The sequence below is a fragment of the Adiantum capillus-veneris genome, chromosome 9, assembly GCF_014529385.1.
Source record: "Adiantum capillus-veneris isolate H3 chromosome 9, ASM1452938v2, whole genome shotgun sequence".
NCBI lineage: Eukaryota > Viridiplantae > Streptophyta > Polypodiopsida > Polypodiales > Pteridaceae > Adiantum > Adiantum capillus-veneris.
The window spans coordinates 129,672,714-129,690,413 of NC_140939.1; positions in this window are offsets into that span (position 1 = coordinate 129,672,714).

Genomic DNA, 17,700 nt, shown 5'->3' on the forward strand with positions numbered 1-17,700 from the left:
TTTCGATGGAGCCTAGCATCTTGGAGACATCGTGCATCTTGCTTCTCTTCATGTTTCAATGGAGCCTATCTTGGACAAATGGTGGAGCATCCTTCTCTCCATGTTTCAATGGACCCTAGCTTGGACAAGTGGTGGACCTTTACTTCTCTCTATTATTCAATAGAGTTAGCTTCGACAAGTGGTGGACCTTGGAACCAAACCCCCATTTAAAACCTATCATGGTCACTCCGAGTGGTGAGAAAGAATAACCTTTAAGATATAGCCTTATAGGTTGGACAAGTGGTGGACCTTAACACCCTAATATTCTTAATATAATGACATAGAGTGAAAAAGTGGTGAATCTTGAGACAAAACCACTCATGCTACTAGCACTAATAGCTTGGACAAGTGGTGGACCTTGAACGTAAACCCCCCATGTTTCAATAGAGTTAGCTTCGACAAATGGTGGAGCATCCTTCTCTCCATGTTTCAATGGACCCTAGCTTGGACAAGTGGTGGACCTTTGTTTCTCTCTATGTTTCAATAGAGTTAGCTTGGACAAGTGGTGGACCTTGGAAGCAAACCCCCATGTAAAACCTATCATGGTCACTCTAAGTGGTAATAAAGAATAACCTTTAAGATGTAGCCTTATAGGTTGGACAAGTGGTGGACCTTAACACGCGCATATTCTTAATATAATGACATAGAGTGGAAAAGTGGTGAATCTTGAGACCAAACCACTCAGGCTACTAGCAATAATAGCTTGGACAAGTGCTGGACCTTGACTGTAAACCCCTCATCTACGACATATCGTGGGTTTAATGTTTTTCGATGGAGCCTAGCATCTTGGAGACATGGTGCACCTTGCTTCTCCTCATGTTTCAATGGAGCCTACCTTGGACAAATGGTGGAGCATCCTTCTCTCCATGTTTCAATGGACCCTAGCTTAGACAAGGGGTGGACCTTTGCTTCTCTCTATGTTTCAATAGAGTTAGCTTGGACAAGTGGTGGACCTTGGAACCAAACACCCATGTAAAACCTATCATGGTCACTCCAAGTAGTAAGAAAGAATAACCTTTAAGATGTAGCCTTATAGGTTGGACAAGTGGTGGACCTTAACACCCACATATTCTTAATAAAAGTGGTGAATCTTGAGACCAAACCACTCAGGCTACTAGCAATAATAGCTTGGACAAGTGGTGGACCTTGAATGTAAACCCCTCATCTACGAAATATCGTGGGTTTAATGTATTTTGATGGAGCCTAGCATCTTGGACAGATGGTGCAGCTTCCTTCTCGTCATGTTTCAATGGATCCTATCTTGGACAAATGGTGGAGCATCTTTCTCTCCATGTTTCAATGGACCCTAGCTTGGACAAGTGGTGGACCTTTGTTTCTCTCTATGTTTCAATAGAGTTAGCTTGGACAAGTGGTGGACCTTGGAACCAAACCCCCATGTAAAACCTATCATGGTCACTCCAAGTGGTAATAAAGAATAACCTTTAAGATGTAGCCTTATAGGTTGGACAAGTGGTGGACCTTAACACGCGCATATTCTTAAAACATTGACATAGAGTGGAAAAGTGGTGAATCTTGAGACCAAACCACTCATGCTACTAGCAATAATAGCTTGGACAAGTGGTGGACCTTGAATGTATACCCCTCATCTACGACATATCGTGGGTTTAATGTTTTTCGATGGAGCCTAGCATCTTGGAGACATGGTGCACCTTGCTTCTCCTCATGTTTCAATGGAGCCTACCTTGGACAAATGGTGGAGCATCCTTCTCTCCATGTTTCAATGGACCCTAGCTTAGACAAGGGGTGGACCTTTGCTTCTCTCTATGTTTCAATAGAGTTAGCTTGGACAAGTGGTGGACCTTGGAACCAAACCCCCATGTAAAACCTATCATGGTCACTCCAAGTAGTAAGAAAGAATAACCTTAAAGATGTAGCCTTATAGGTTGGACAAGTGGTGGACCATTACACCCACATATTCTTAATGAAAGTGGTGAATCTTGAGACCAAACCACTCAGGCTACTAGCAATAATAGCTTGGACAGGTGGTGGACCTTGACTGTAAACCCCTCATCTAAAAAATATCGTGGGTTTAATGTATGTCGATGGAGCCTAGCATCTTGGAGACATGGTGCAGCTTGCTTCCTGTCATGTTTCAATGGATCCTCTCTTGGACAAATGGTGGAGCATCCTTCTCTCCATGTTTCAATGGACCCTAGCTTGGACAAGTGGTGGACCTTTGTTTCTCTCTATGTTTCAATAGAGTTAGCTTGGACAAGTGGTGGACCTTGGAACCAAACCCCCATGTAAAACCTATCATGGTCACTCCAAGTGATAATAAAGAATAACCTTTAAGATGTAGCCTTATAGGTTGGACAAGTGGTGGACCTTAACACGCGCATATTCTTAATATAATGACATAGAGTGGAAAAGTGGTGAATCTTGAGACCAAACCGCTCAGGCTACTAGCAATAATAACTTGGACAAGTGGTGGACCTTGAATGTAAACCCCTCATCTACGACATATCGTGGGTTTAATGTTTTTCGATGGAGCCTAGCATCTTGGAGACATGGTGCACCTTGCTTCTCTTCATGTTTCAATGGAGCCTACCTTGGACAAATGGTGGAGCATCCTTCTCTCCATGTTTCAATGGACCCTAGCTTGGACAAGTGGTGGACCTTTGTTTCTCTCTATGTTTCAATAGAGTTAGCTTGGACAAGTGGTGGACTTTGGAACCAAACCCCCATGTAAAACCTATCATGGTCACTTCAAGTGGTAATAAATAATAACCTTTAAGATGTAGCCTTATAGGTTGGACAAGTGGTGGACCTTAACACGCGCATATTCTTAATATAATGACATAGAGTGGAAAAGTGGTGAATCTTGAGACCAAACCACTCAGGCTACTAGCAATAATAGCTTGGACAAGTGGTGGACCTTGAATGTATACCCCTCATCTACGACATATCGTGGGTTTAATGTTTTTCGATGGAGCCTAGCATCTTGGAGACATGGTGCACCTTGCTTCTCCTCATGTTTCAATGGAGCCTACCTTGGACAAATGGTGGAGCATCCTTCTCTCCATGTTTCAATGGACCCTAGCTTAGACAAGGGGTGGACCTTTGCTTCTCTCTATGTTTCAATAGAGTTAGCTTGGACAAGTGGTGGACCTTGGAACCAAACCCCCATGTAAAACCTATCATGGTCACTCCAAGTAGTAAGAAAGAATCACCTTTAAGATGTAGCCTTATAGGTTGGACAAGTGGTGGACCTTAACACCAACATATTCTTAATAAAAGTTGTGAATCTTGAGACCAAACCACTCAGGCTACTAGCAATAATAGCTTGGACAGGTGGTGGACCTTGACTGTAAACCCCTCATCTAAAAAATATCGTGGGTTTAATGTATGTCGATGGAGCCTAGCATCTTGGAGACATGGTGCAGCTTGCTTCTCGTTATGTTTCAATGGAGCCTACCTTGGACAAATGGTGGAGCATCCTTCTCTCCATGTTTCAATGGACCCTAGCTTGGACAAGTGGTGGACCTTTGTTTCTCTCTATGTTTCAATAGAGTTAGCTTGGACAAGTGGTGGACCTTGGAACCAAACCCCCATGTAAAACCTATCATGGTCACTCCAAGTGGTAATAAGGAATAACCTTTAAGATGTAGCCTTATAGGTTGGACAAGTGGTGGACCTTAACACGCGCATATTCTTAATATAATGACATAGAGTGGAAAAGTGGTGAATCTTGAGACCAAACCACTCAGGCTACTAGCAATAATAGCTTGGACAAGTGGTGGACCTTGAATGTACACCCCTCATCTATGACATATCGTGGGTTTAATGTTTTTCGATGGAGCCTAGCATCTTGGAGACATGGTGCACCTTGCTTCTCCTCATGTTTCAATGGAGCCTACCTTGGACAAATGGTGGAGCATCCTTCTCTCCATGTTTCAATGGACCCTAGCTTAGACAAGGGGTGGACCTTTGCTTCTCTCTATGTTTCAATAGAGTTAGCTTGGACAAGTGGTGGACCTTGGAACCAAACCCCCATGTAAAACCTATCATGGTCACTCCAAGTAGTAAGAAAGAATAACCTTTAAGATGTAGCCTTATACGTTGGACAAGTGGTGGACCTTAACACCCACATATTCTTAATAAAAGTGGTGAATCTTGAGACCAAACCACTCAGGCTACTAGCAATAATAGCTTGGACAGGTGGTGGACCTTGACTGTAAACCCCTCATCTAAAAAATATCGTGGGTTTAATGTATGTCGATGGAGCCTAGCATCTTGGAGACATGGTGCAGCTTGCTTCTCGTTATGTTTCAATGGAGCCTACCTTGGACAAATGGTGGAGCATCCTTCTCTCCATGTTTCAATGGACCCTAGCTTGGACAAGTGGTGGACCTTTGTTTCTCTCTATGTTTCAATAGAGTTAGCTTGGACAAGTGGTGGACCTTGGAACCAAACCCCCATGTAAAACCTATCATGGTCACTCCAAGTGGTAATAAGGAATAACCTTTAAGATGTAGCCTTATAGGTTGGACAAGTGGTGGACCTTAACACGCGCATATTCTTAATATAATGACATAGAGTGGAAAAGTGGTGAATCTTGAGACCAAACTACTCAGGCTACTAGCAATAATAGCTTGGACAAGTGGTGGACCTTGAATGTACACCCCTCATCTACGACATATCGTGGGTTTAATGTTTTTCGATGGAGCCTAGCATCTTGGAGACATGGTGCACCTTGCTTCTCCTTATGTTTCAATGGAGCCTACCTTGGACAAATGGTGGAGCATCCTTCTCTCCATGTTTCAATGGACCCTAGCTTAGACAAGGGGTGGACCTTTGCTTCTCTCTATGTTTCAATAGAGTTAGCTTGGACAAGTGGTGGACCTTGGAACCAAACCCCCATGTAAAACCTATCATGGTCACTCCAAGTAGTAAGAAAGAATAACCTTTAAGATGTAGCCTTATAGGTTGGACAAGTGGTGGACCTTAACACCCACATATTCTTAATAAAAGTGGTGAATCTTGAGACCAAACCACTCAGGCTACTAGCAATAATAGCTTGGACAAGTGGTGGACCTTGAATGTAAACCCCTCATCTACGAAATATCGTGGGTTTAATGTATTTCGATGGAGCCTAGCATCTTGGACACATGGTGCAGCTTCCTTCTCGTCATGTTTCAATGGATCCTATCTTGGACAAATGGTGGAGCATCCTTCTCTCCATGTTTCAATGGACCCTAGCTTGGACAAGTGGTGGACCTTTGTTTCTCTCTATGTTTCAATAGAGTTAGCTTGGACAACTGGTGGACCTTGGAACCAAACCCCCATGTAAAACCTATCATGGTCACTCCAAGTGGTAATAAAGAATAACCTTTAAGATGTAGCCTTATAGGTTGAACAAGTGGTGGACCTTAACACGCGCATATTGTTAAAACATTGACATAGAGTGGAAAAGTGGTGAATCTTGAGACCAAACCACTCAGGCTACTAGCAATAATAGCTTGGACAAGTGGTGGACCTTGAATGTAAACCCCTCATCTACGACATATCGTGGGTTTAATGTTTTTCGATGGAGCCTAGCATCTTGGAGACATGGTGCACCTTGCTTCTCCTCATGTTTCAATGGAGCCTACCTTGGACAAATGGTGGAGCATCCTTCTCTCCATGTTTCAATGGACCCTAGCTTAGACAAGGGGTGGACCTTTGCTTCTCTCTATGTTTCAATAGAGTTAGCTTGGACAAGTGGTGGACCTTGGAACCAAACCCCCATGTAAAACCTATCATGGTCACTCCAAGTAGTAAGAAAGAATAACCTTAAAGATGTAGCCTTATAGGTTGGACAAGTGGTGGACCTTACACCCACATATTCTTAATGAAAGTGGTGAATCTTGAGACCAAACCACTCAGGCTACTAGCAATAATAGCTTGGACAGGTGGTGGACCTTGACTGTAAACCCCTCATCTAAAAAATATCGTGGGTTTAATGTATGTCGATGGAGCCTAGCATCTTGGAGACATGGTGCAGCTTGCTTCCTGTCATGTTTCAATGGATCCTATCTTGGACAAATGGTGGAGCATCCTTCTCTCCATGTTTCAATGGACCCTAGCTTGGACAAGTGGTGGACCTTTGTTTCTCTCTATGTTTCAATAGAGTTAGCTTGGACAAGTGGTGGACCTTGGAACCAAACCCCCATGTAAAACCTATCATGGTCACTCCAAGTGGTAATAAAGAATAACCTTTAAGTTGTAGCCTTATAGGTTGAACAAGTGGTGGACCTTAACACGCGCATATTCTTAAAACATTGACATAGAGTGGAAAAGTGGTGAATCTTGAGACCAAACCACTCAGGCTACTAGCAATAATAGCTTGGACAAGTGGTGGACCTTGAATGTAAACCCCTCATCTACGACATATCGTGGGTTTAATGTTTTTCGATGGAGCCTAGCATCTTGGAGACATGGTGCACCTTGCTTCTCCTCATGTTTCAATGGAGCCTACCTTGGAAAAATGGTGGAGCATCCTTCTCTCCATGTTTCAATGGACCCTAGCTTAGACAAGGGGTGGACCTTTGCTTCTCTCTATGTTTCAATAGAGTTAGCTTGGACAAGTGGTGGACCTTGGAACCAAACCCCCATGTAAAACCTCTCATGGTCACTCCAAGTAGTAAGAAAGAATAACCTTTAAGATGTAGCCTTATAGGTTGGACAAGTGGTGAACCATTACACCCACATATTCTTAATGAAAGTGGTGAATCTTGAGACCAAACCACTCAGGCTACTAGCAATAATAGCTTGGACACGTGGTGGACCTTGACTGTAAACCCCTCATCTAAAAAATATATTGGGTTTAATGTATGTCGATGGAGCCTAGCATCTTGGAGACATGGTGCAGCTTGCTTTCTGTCATGTTTCAATGGATCCTATCTTGGACAAATGGTGGAGCATCCTTCTCTCCATGTTTCAATGGACCCTAGCTTGGACAAGTGGTGGACCTTGGAACCAAACCCCCATGTAAAACCTATCATGGTCACTCCAAGTGGTAATAAAGAATAACCTTTAAGATGTAGCCTTATAGGTTGGACAAGTGGTGGACCTTAACACGCGCATATTCTTAATATAATGACATAGAGTGGAAAAGTGGTGAATCTTGAGACCAAACCACTCAAGCTACTAGCAATAATAGCTTGGACAAGTGGTGGACCTTGAATGTATACCCCTCATCTACGACATATCGTGGGTTTAATGTTTTTCGATGGAGCCTAGCATCTTGGAGACATGGTGCACCTTGCTTCTCCTCATGTTTCAATGGAGCCTACCTTGGACAAATGGTGGAGCATCCTTCTCTCCAGATTTCAATGGACCCTAGCTTGGACAAGTGGTGGACCTTTGTTTCTCTCTATGTTTCAATAGAGTTAGCTTGGACAAGTGGTGGACTTTGGAACCAAACCCCCATGTAAAACCTATCATGGTCACTTCAAGTGGTAATAAATAATAACCTTTAAGATGTAGCCTTATAGGTTGGACAAGTGGTGGACCTTAACACGCGCATATTCTTAATATAATGACATAGAGTGGAAAAGTGGTGAATCTTGAGACCAAATCACTCAGGCTACTAGCAATAATAGCTTGGACAAGTGGTGGACCTTGAATGTATACCCCTCATCTACGACATATCGTGGGTTTAATGTTTTTCGATGGAGCCTAGCATCTTGGAGACATGGTGCACCTTGCTTCTCCTCATGTTTCAATGGAGCCTACCTTGGACAAATGGTGGAGCATCCTTCTCTCCATGTTTCAATGGACCCTAGCTTAGACAAGGGTGGACCTTTGCTTCTCTCTATGTTTCAATAAGTTAGCTTGGACAAGTGGTGGACCTTGGAACCAAACCCCATGTAAAACCTATCATGGTCACTCCAAGTAGTAAGAAAGAATAACCTTTAAGATGTAGCCTTATAGGTTGGACAAGTGGTGGACCTTAACACCCACATATTCTTAATAAAAGTTGTGAATCTTGAGACCAAACCACTCAGGCTACTAGCAATAATAGCTTGGACAGGTGGTGGACCGTGACTGTAAACCCCTCATCTAAAAAATATCGTGGGTTTAATGTATGTCGATGGAGCCTAGCATCTTGGAGACATGGTGCAGCTTGCTTCTCGTTATGTTTCAATGGAGCCTATCTTGGACAAATGGTGGAGCATCCTTCTCTCCATGTTTCAATGGACCCTAGCTTGGACAAGTGGTGGACCTTTGTTTCTCTATATGTTTCAATAGAGTTAGCTTGGACAAGTGGTGGACCTTGGAACAAAACCCCCATGTAAAACCTATCATGGTCACTCCAAGTGGTAATAAAGAATAACCTTTAAGATGTAGCCTTATAGGTTGGACAAGTGGTGGACCTAAACATGCGCATATTCTTAATATAATGACATAGAGTGGAAAAGTGGTGAATCTTGCGACCAAACCACTCAGGCTACTAGCAATAATAGCTTGTACAAGTGGTGGACCTTGAATGTACACCCCTCATCTACGACATATCGTGGGTTTAATGTTTTTCGATGGAGCCTAGCATCTTGGAGACATGGTGCACCTTGCTTCTCCTCATGTTTCAATGGAGCCTACCTTGGAAAAATGGTGGAGCATCCTTCTCTCCATATTTCAATGGACCCTAGCTTAGACAAGGGGTGGACCTTTGCTTCTCTCTATGTTTCAATAGAGTTAGCTTGGACAAGTGGTGGACCTTGGAACCAAACCCCCATGTAAAACCTATCATGGTCACTCCAAGTAGTAAGAAAGAATAACCTTTAAGATGTAGCCTTATAGGTTGGACAAGTGGTGGACCTTAACACCCACATATTCTTAATAAAAGTTGTGAATCTTGAGACCAAACCACTCAGGCTACTAGCAATAATAGCTTGGACAGGTGGTGGACCTTGACTGTAAACCCCTCATCTAAAAAATATCGTGGGTTTAATGTATGTCGATGGAGCTTAGAATCTTGGACACATGGTGCAGCTTGCTTCTTGTCATGTTTCAATGGAGCCTATCTTGGACAAATGGTGGAGCATCCTTCTCTCCATGTTTCAATGGTCCCTAGCTTGGACAAGTGGTGGACCTTTGTTTCTCTCTATGTTTCAATAGAGTTAGCTTGGACAAGTGGTGGGCCTTGGAACCAAACCCCCATGTAAAACCTATCATGGTCACTCCAAGTGGTAATAAAGAATAACCGTTAAGATGTAGCCTTATAGGTTGGACAAGTGGTGGACCTTAACACGCGCATATTCTTAATATAATGACATATAGTGGAAAAGTGGTAAATCTTGCGACCAAACCACTCAGGCTACTAGAAATAATAGCTTGGACAAGTGGTGGACCTTGAATGTACACCCCTCATCTACGACATATCGTGGGTTTAATGTTTTTCGATGGAGCCTAGCATCTTGGAGACATGGTGCACCTTGCTTCTCCTCATGTTTCAATGGAGCCTACCTTGGACAAATGGTGGAGCATCCTTCTCTCCATGTTTCAATGGACCCTAGCTTAGACAAGTGGTGGACCTTTGCTTCTCTCTATGTTTCAATAGAGTTAGCTTGGACAAGTGGTGGACCTTGGAACCAAACCCCTATGTAAAACCTTTCATGGTCACTCCAAGTGGTAAGAAAGAATAACCATTAAGATATAGCCTTATAGGTTGGACAAGTGGTGGACCTTAACACCCAAATATTCTTAATATAATGACACAGAGTGAAAAAGTGGTGAATCTTGAGACCAAACCCCTCATGCTACTAGCGTTAATAGGTTGGACAACTGGTGGACCTTGAATGTAAACCTTCCATGTTTCAATAGAGTTAGCTTCGACAAATGGTGAGCATCCTTCTCTCCATGTTTCAATGGAGCCTAGCTTGGACAAGTGGTGGACCTTTTGCTTCTCTCTATGAGAAGAATAAAGTTAGCTTGATAAGGGGTGGACCTTGGAACCAAACCCCTATGTAAAACATATCATGGACATTTCAAGTGGTGAGAAAGAATACCCTTTAAGATATACCTTATAGGTTGGACAAGTGGTCGACCTTAACACCTAGATCTACTTTATATAATGACATAGAGTGGAAAGTGTGAATCTTGAGACCAAACCACTCATGCTACTGATAATAGCTTGGAAAGTGGTGGACCTTGATTAAACCCCCATGTAGACAATCGTGGTTAGGTATTTCAATGGATCCTAGAATCTTGGAGAAATGTTGCAACTTGCTTCTTTTCATGTTTCAATGGAGCCTATCTTACACAAATGGTGGAGCATCCTTCTCTCCATGTTTCAATGGAGTAGCTTGGACAAGTGGTGGACCTTTTCTTCTCTCTATGTTTCAATAGAGTTAGCTTGGACAAGTGGTGGACTTGGAACCAAAACCCCATGTAAAACCTATCATGGTCACTTCAAGTGGTAAGAAAGAATAACCTTTAAGATATAGCCTTATAGGTTGGACAAGTGGTGGACCTTAACACTAGATATTCTTAATATAATGACATAGAGTGGAAAAGTGGTGAATCTTGAGACCAAACCACTCATGCTACTAGCGATAATAGCTTGGACAAGTGGTGGACCTTGAATGTACCCCCATGTACGACATATCGTGGGTTTAAGTATTTCAATGGAGCCTAGCATCTTGGAGACATGGTGCCCTTGCTTCTCCTCATGTTTCAATGGAGCCTACCTTGGACAAATGGTGGAAGCATCCTTCTCTCCATGTTTCAATGGACCCTAGCTTGGACAAGGGGTGGACCTTTGCTTCTCTTATGTTTCAATAGAGTTAGCTTGGACAAGTGGTGGACCTTGGAACCATGGTAAAACCTATCTGGTCACTCCAAGTAGTAAGAATTCTTTAAGCTGTAGCCTAGCTTGGACAAGTGGTGGACCTTACTTCCACATATTCTTAATAAAGTGGTGGACCTTGAAACAAACCCATGTAAAACATATCATGGTCATTCCAAGTGGTGAGAAATAATACCCTTTAAGAGATCTAGCCTTATAGGTTGGACAAGTGGTCGACCTTAAACCTAGATCTTCATAATATAACACATAGAGTGGAAAAGTGGTAAATCTTGAGACCAAACCACTCATGCTACTAAGGATAATAGGTTGGACAAGTGGTGGACCTTGACGTAAACCCCCATGTAACAAATATCATGGGTTTAAGGTATTTCAATGGAGCCTAGCATCTTGGAGACATGGTGCAGATTGCTTCCCTTCATGTTTCAATGGAGCCTATCTTGGACAAATGGTGGAGCATCCTTCTCTCCATGTTTCAATGGAGCCTAGCTTGGACAAGTGGTGGACCTTTGCTTCTCTCTATGTTTCAATAGAGTTAGCTTGGACAAGTGGTGGGCCTTGGAACCAAACTCCCATGTAAAACCTATCTTGGTAACTCCAAGTGGTGAGAAAGAATAAAGTTTAAGATATAGCCTTATAGGTTGGACAAGTGGTGGACCTTAGCACCCAGATATTCTTAATAGAATGACATAGAGTGGAAAAATGGTGAATCTTGAGACCAAAACCACTCATGCTACTAGAGATAATAGGTTGGACAAGTGGTGGACCTTGAATGTAAACCCCCCATGTACAAAATATCATGGGTTTGAGGTATTTCAATGGAGCCTAGCATCTTGGAGACATGGTGTAGCTTGCTTCTCTTCATGTTTCAATGGAGCGTATCTTGGACAAATGGTGGAGCATCCTTCTCTCCATGTTTCAATGGACCCTAGCTTGGACAAGTGGTGGACCTTTGATTCTCTCTATGTTTCAATAGAGTTAGCTTGGACAAGTGGTGGACCTTGAAACAAAACCCCATGTAAAACCTATGCTGGTCACTCCAAGTGGTGAGAAAGAATAACCTTAAGATATAGCCTTATAGGTTGGACAAGTGGTGGACCTTAACACCCAAATATTCTTAATATAATGACATAGAGTGAAAAGTGGTGAATCTTGAGACCAAACCACTCATGCTACTAGCGTTAATAGGTTGGACAAGTGGTGGACCTTGAATGTAAACCCCCCATGTTTCAATAGAGTTAGCTTCGACAAATGGTAGAGGATCCTTCTCTCCATGTTTCAATGGAGCCTAGCTTGGACAAGTGGTGGACCTTTGTTTCTCTCTATGTTTCAATAGAGTTAGCTTGGACAAGTGGTGGACCTTGGAGCCAAACCCCCATGTAAAACATATCATGGACATTTCAAGTGGTGAGAAAGAATACCCTTTAAGATATACCCTTATAGGTTGGACAAGTGGTCGACCTTAACACCCAGATCTTCTTAACGTAATGACATAGAGTGGAAAAGTGGTGAATCTTGAGACCAAACCACTCATGCTACTAGAGATAATAGGTTGGACAAGTGGTGGACCTTGAATGTAAACTCCCCATGTACAAAATATCGTGGGTTTAAGGTATTTCAATGGATCTTAGCATCTTGGAGACATGGTGCAGCTTGCTTCTCTTCATGTTTCAATGGAGCCTATCTTGGACAAATGGTGGAGCATCCTTCTCTCCATGTTTCAATGGACCCTAGCTTAGACAAGTGGTGGACCTTTGCTTCTCTCTATGTTTCAATAGAGTTAGCTTGGACAAGTGGTGGAACTTGGAACCAAACCCCCATGTAAAACCTATCATGGTCATTCCAAGTGGTGAGAAAGAATACCCTTTAAGATATAGCCTTATAGGTTGGACAAGTGGTGGACCTTAACACCCAGATCTTCTTAATATAATGACATAGAGTGGAAAAGTGGTGAATCTTGACATCAAACCACTCATGCTACTAGTGATAATAGGTTGGACAAGTGGTGACCTTGAATGTAAACCCCCCATGTACGAAATATCATGGGTTTAAGATATTTCAATGGAGCCTAGCATTTTGGAGACATGGTGCAGCTTGCTTCTCTTCATGTTTCAATCAAACCTGGCTTGGACAAATGGTGGAGCATCCTTCTCTCCATGTTTCAATGGAGCCTAGCTTGGACAAGTGGTGGACCTTTGATTCTCTCTATGTTTCAATAGAGTTAGCTTGGACAAGTGGTGGACCTTGGAACCATACCCCTATGTAAAACCCATCATGTGCATTCCAAGTGGTGGTAAATAATACCATTTAAGATATAGCCTTATAGGTTGGACAAGTGGTGGACCTTAACACCAGATCTTCTTATATAATGACATAGAGTGGAAAAGTGGTGAATCTTGAGACCAAACCACTCATGCTACTAGGGATAATAGGTTGGACAAGTGGTGGACCTTGAATTTAAACCCCACATATACAAAATATCATGGTTTTAAGGTATTTCAATGGAGCCTAGCATCTCAAAGACATGGTGCATCTTGCTTCTCTTCATGTTTCAATGGAGCCTATTTTGGACAAATGGTGGAGCATCCTTCTCTCCATGTTTCAATGGACCCTAGATTGGACAAGTGGTGGACCTTTGCTTCTCTCTATGTTTCAATATAGTTAGCCTATATTAGACAATTAGTAGACCTCGAATCTCTCCATGTTGTCTAGAGCTGAGCTTGGACAAGTGGTGGACCTTACTTCTCCCTTCCCTTAGTTTACTAGCTTAAATGATCACTATGTATACTTGCTTAGATCTAGCTTGAACAAGTGGTGGAACTTGTATTCACACAAACTTAATCCATTACAAAAAAGTATATGTTAAAATAACATTTGGTTTTTTTTGTTTCAGGAAAGATGGCTCCAAAAAAACAGGTTGCAAGGGTTGCTGTCTCAGTTGACTATACTTGCAATGATCTTAGGAAATGGTATTTGGACATACATGGTATAGAGGGTGCACAATTTCATAAGGTGCATCTATTTATTGCCAAAAAGGAGAATGACAGCTTGTTTGAAGATGTTGGACAAGTTGTGGAAGCATCTGTCTCTGTAGTTGATAGTCATCCAGAGGTGGAATGCATTGACATTCTAGTTCCAATGAATCTAGAATTTCAACTATCTCCAGGAGCATATGCATTGGAGCGCATGTCTAGAAACAAAGAAGAGACAATGTTTTCTCGAGGATGGAAGTTTGCAGAATCAAATCCAAATATCACAGCAGATCAACTTCAAAGCTCCATCATTGCCACACTACAACGAAAAAAGGTGAAAGCTTCACGACCACCATCCACAAAGAAGCAAGCAAAGTGCAGAAAGTAGAAGCTAAGCGAACTAGTTCCATTTTGGATGTAGACAAGGCATCTTTGGCATCCTCATCAACAGAGGGTTCAATGTCAAAGATGAGAATTGTGGATCCAGATGTTTTAGAAGCTGAGGCCATGAAAGGACAAGAAAAAGATACAGGTGGAATGAATAAGTACATAAATTATTTTCCTTCCAATATAGGGAATTTGATATCCCTATTCAAAATTGTTGGCTTGCTCCTGATCACTATAATGCACGTATTATGGATAAAAAACACGCTGAAAGTGTGTTATTTGGATTTTCACGGAGTACGACCAAGCCTGCAGCATGTGCATATTTGATGCCTGTTCGAAATGCAAAATCAAAGAAGGGGACTCCTTTGGCAGTAGAAGAGGTAGAGGAGCAAAAAATTAAAGATTATCATTATTGGATTCTTGATGGGCAGCATTCAATCTATGCTGCAAAAGTTTTGCTTCACAATGAACAAAACAACAAAGAGATCTTTGAAAGACTGATTAGCGTGTATAAATTTAGAAAGGCTCGCATTGTTGTGAATGCTCCTCCATTTGTTGCAACTGCTATATCTGCCATTGCAAATGAGGAGGCTCAGGCATTGTATGTCAAGCAACCTTACAGCCAAATATTGAGACATTTACGGAGTCAATGGATCTTCTCAGGACGACCACCAAAGGCAGCAAGTGGAATTGCAGAGGGACATGCATCTCGTGCCGGATGGGATGTAAGTTATTTTCTTTGTCTTTTTGATAGTGTTTAATTAACAAATCTTGCTCAATAGTTTAATTATTTCTCTATTTCTTTTAGGCTTTTCTTCGATTGGCAAGAATGAGTGCAGCAGCAAGTTGGATTGCTAAACAGGCACACATGGTCACGTACTCTGATTTAGTTTATGATTGCTGGATAGAATCATTGAAAATCTAGAAGAGGAGAATAAGAAACCCCCAACAACTGTATTTAGATACCTTTGTGGCCTTGAGGAATCAGAGGTAAAGACTATTCAAGAAGAGATTAGAGATGAGAAGATTTTACTGTCAAAGAGTGCAAAGGATGGTGATGCAACTGACATGTATGATCGAATCAAGCAGTTGAAGCAAGACAAATTGATTCAAGATGCACTTCTTGAAGGCTTCAACAATTTGAATGAGTCTTCACCATGTAAAGACTGGGAGGAGGTGGTCAAAATGTATAACATCAATGATGTTGTTTATAAAACAATTTTAATGCTATGCGAGGAATGGATCAGATCTAGTTTGACGCGTGGAACAAAGAAAATGGCTTTTCCAGATGGAGCAATAAAATACATGCAATGGGCAATTCACCTTCAAAAGGAGAAAACTGAGCCTAGAGATTTGCCATGGTCAATCTATGTGGTGAGCCTACAAATGGAAGGCAATCTCTACTTGATGCGCCACTTCAATAATAAAGTGCCTATTGGCTTATGTGTTTTAGATATGACAAAAAACGTTGGAGGCAATTTGAAGTGGAGTGAGGAGACATTTAACAATGCTTTGGATGGGATCTTGGCTATTGCTGGAGGGTCAACAGATCCTGGATTTGTCTTTCTTGCATTTGTGGATTTCACTAACTTCACAAAATTGCAATGTGCCTTTCACGCCATGGGAGATAATTGAGCTACCATTGTTGTGGTGCATTGCATCACTTTCCATCAGCTCCTTGCAAAGGAGCAATTCAATTCCTAACAGTTATTGCCTTCTTGGGACAAGGCAATGCATTTGAAGACCTGAGAAGAAGATCAGAGGAACATCCCATGCCAATTGATTGTTCTCTTCTTCAAGTAGCAGATAACGATATGTCAGATTTGCAATATTTGGAGGCCAAAAAAGAGCTTTGGTCAAGCACTACATTCGTACATATTGTTTTGAAGACCGCAAGCTTGTTGATGTTTTTGGTGATGGCTCCTTGGTTGCACAAGAAGGAATACAACAGAAAAAAGAAGTTATCTGCTTAATTGATAGTGTGGAGGAGGCAAAAAGCATGGAGACCATGCTGCTAGACTTTGTTAAGTCTCATGAAGATATAGAAAAATGGGCTGGACTTCAACAATCCACTTCGCAATCAGGCGACATTGTGCCTGTTACAGAGGAGTGCTCTCCACAAAGAGAAGAAGAACAACAACAACACCATCCTCTGTCAATGGAGGACTTTTTGGAAATGGAGACACGTATGTTTTGAGTTTCTTGTGCATGTTAGTGTTTCTTGTTACTGATTTGATACTCTTAATGTTAGATTTTGCTTTATATAGTATTGATTGAGCTTGTATTTTTTATCTCAAGCATTCAAGGTTTGAATGTAAATAGTAAATTACTTGAGTTTTTGAATGGTGGATCTGTAGACTAAAACTATAACATTTAATACTCACAAAGACTTAATTACTTAAGAGCTTGAACTCAATAAGTTTTGGACCTTTTATCAATACCCCCTTGATATGATACATTAGATCGTAGCATGGTTAAATGGTGATGCTTCATAAATTGAACCTAGCTTAGACAGGTGCTGGAGCCTAAATTTAAACTAACCTTGCTAGAAGGGAGCTTATGTTTGGACTTTGAGAGAAATAGCATAAGTAATCAATTAGAGCATAGATTAGACATGTGGTGGTGGCCGGCCTTAGAGACCAAAATCTTAATGAGCTTGGAAAGGTATTTAAGTACTGCAATTTACTTAGTTTTAGTACTCATTAAATGCATAGCTTGACAAAAGGTGGACCTTACATGGATCCTAATTTCAAGAGGTGTGGTAGACCTTCAAAAACAAGCTCATATAGCTTGGACATGTGGTAGACCTTGCATGAAGACTAGTTTAGACAAGTGTGGTACACCTTGTAACCAACACCCATTTGTTATATTAGCTTGGACAAGTGGTGGACCTTGCTTTTATGTTTCAATGGAGCATATTTTGGACAGGTGGTAGACCTTGTTTCTCTCCATGCTTCAATGGAGAGAAACTTTAGCTTGGACAAGTGGTGGACCTTGTTTTTATGTTTTAAAGGAGCATATTTCGGACAAGTGGTAGACATAGTTTCTCTCCATGGTTCAATGGAACCCACCTTAGACAAGTGAAGTACCTTGAAACCAAAACCCCATAATACAACCTACTAAATAGGTTGGAAAATTGGTAGGATATGAAACCATCCATGATAGAGCATAGTATAGGTGAAAACGTAGTGGTCCTTATATCAATTACCCATGCATAGCTTGGACAAGTGGTGGACCTTGATTCTCTCTATGTTTCAATGGATCCTATCTTGGACTAGAGATATATCTTACTTAGTTCCATGCTTCAATGGATTGTAGCTTGGATAAGGAGTGGAACTTCAAACAAAACTCCACAGCATAGCATATATTAACAATTCATGGGTTTTATAGAGATTGTCCTGCCTATTTTGGAGAGTTGGTACACCTTTATTCTCCATTCTTCAATGGATCTGAGGTTGGACAGCGGAGCTGGAGAAGTGGTCAACCTTAAAAATG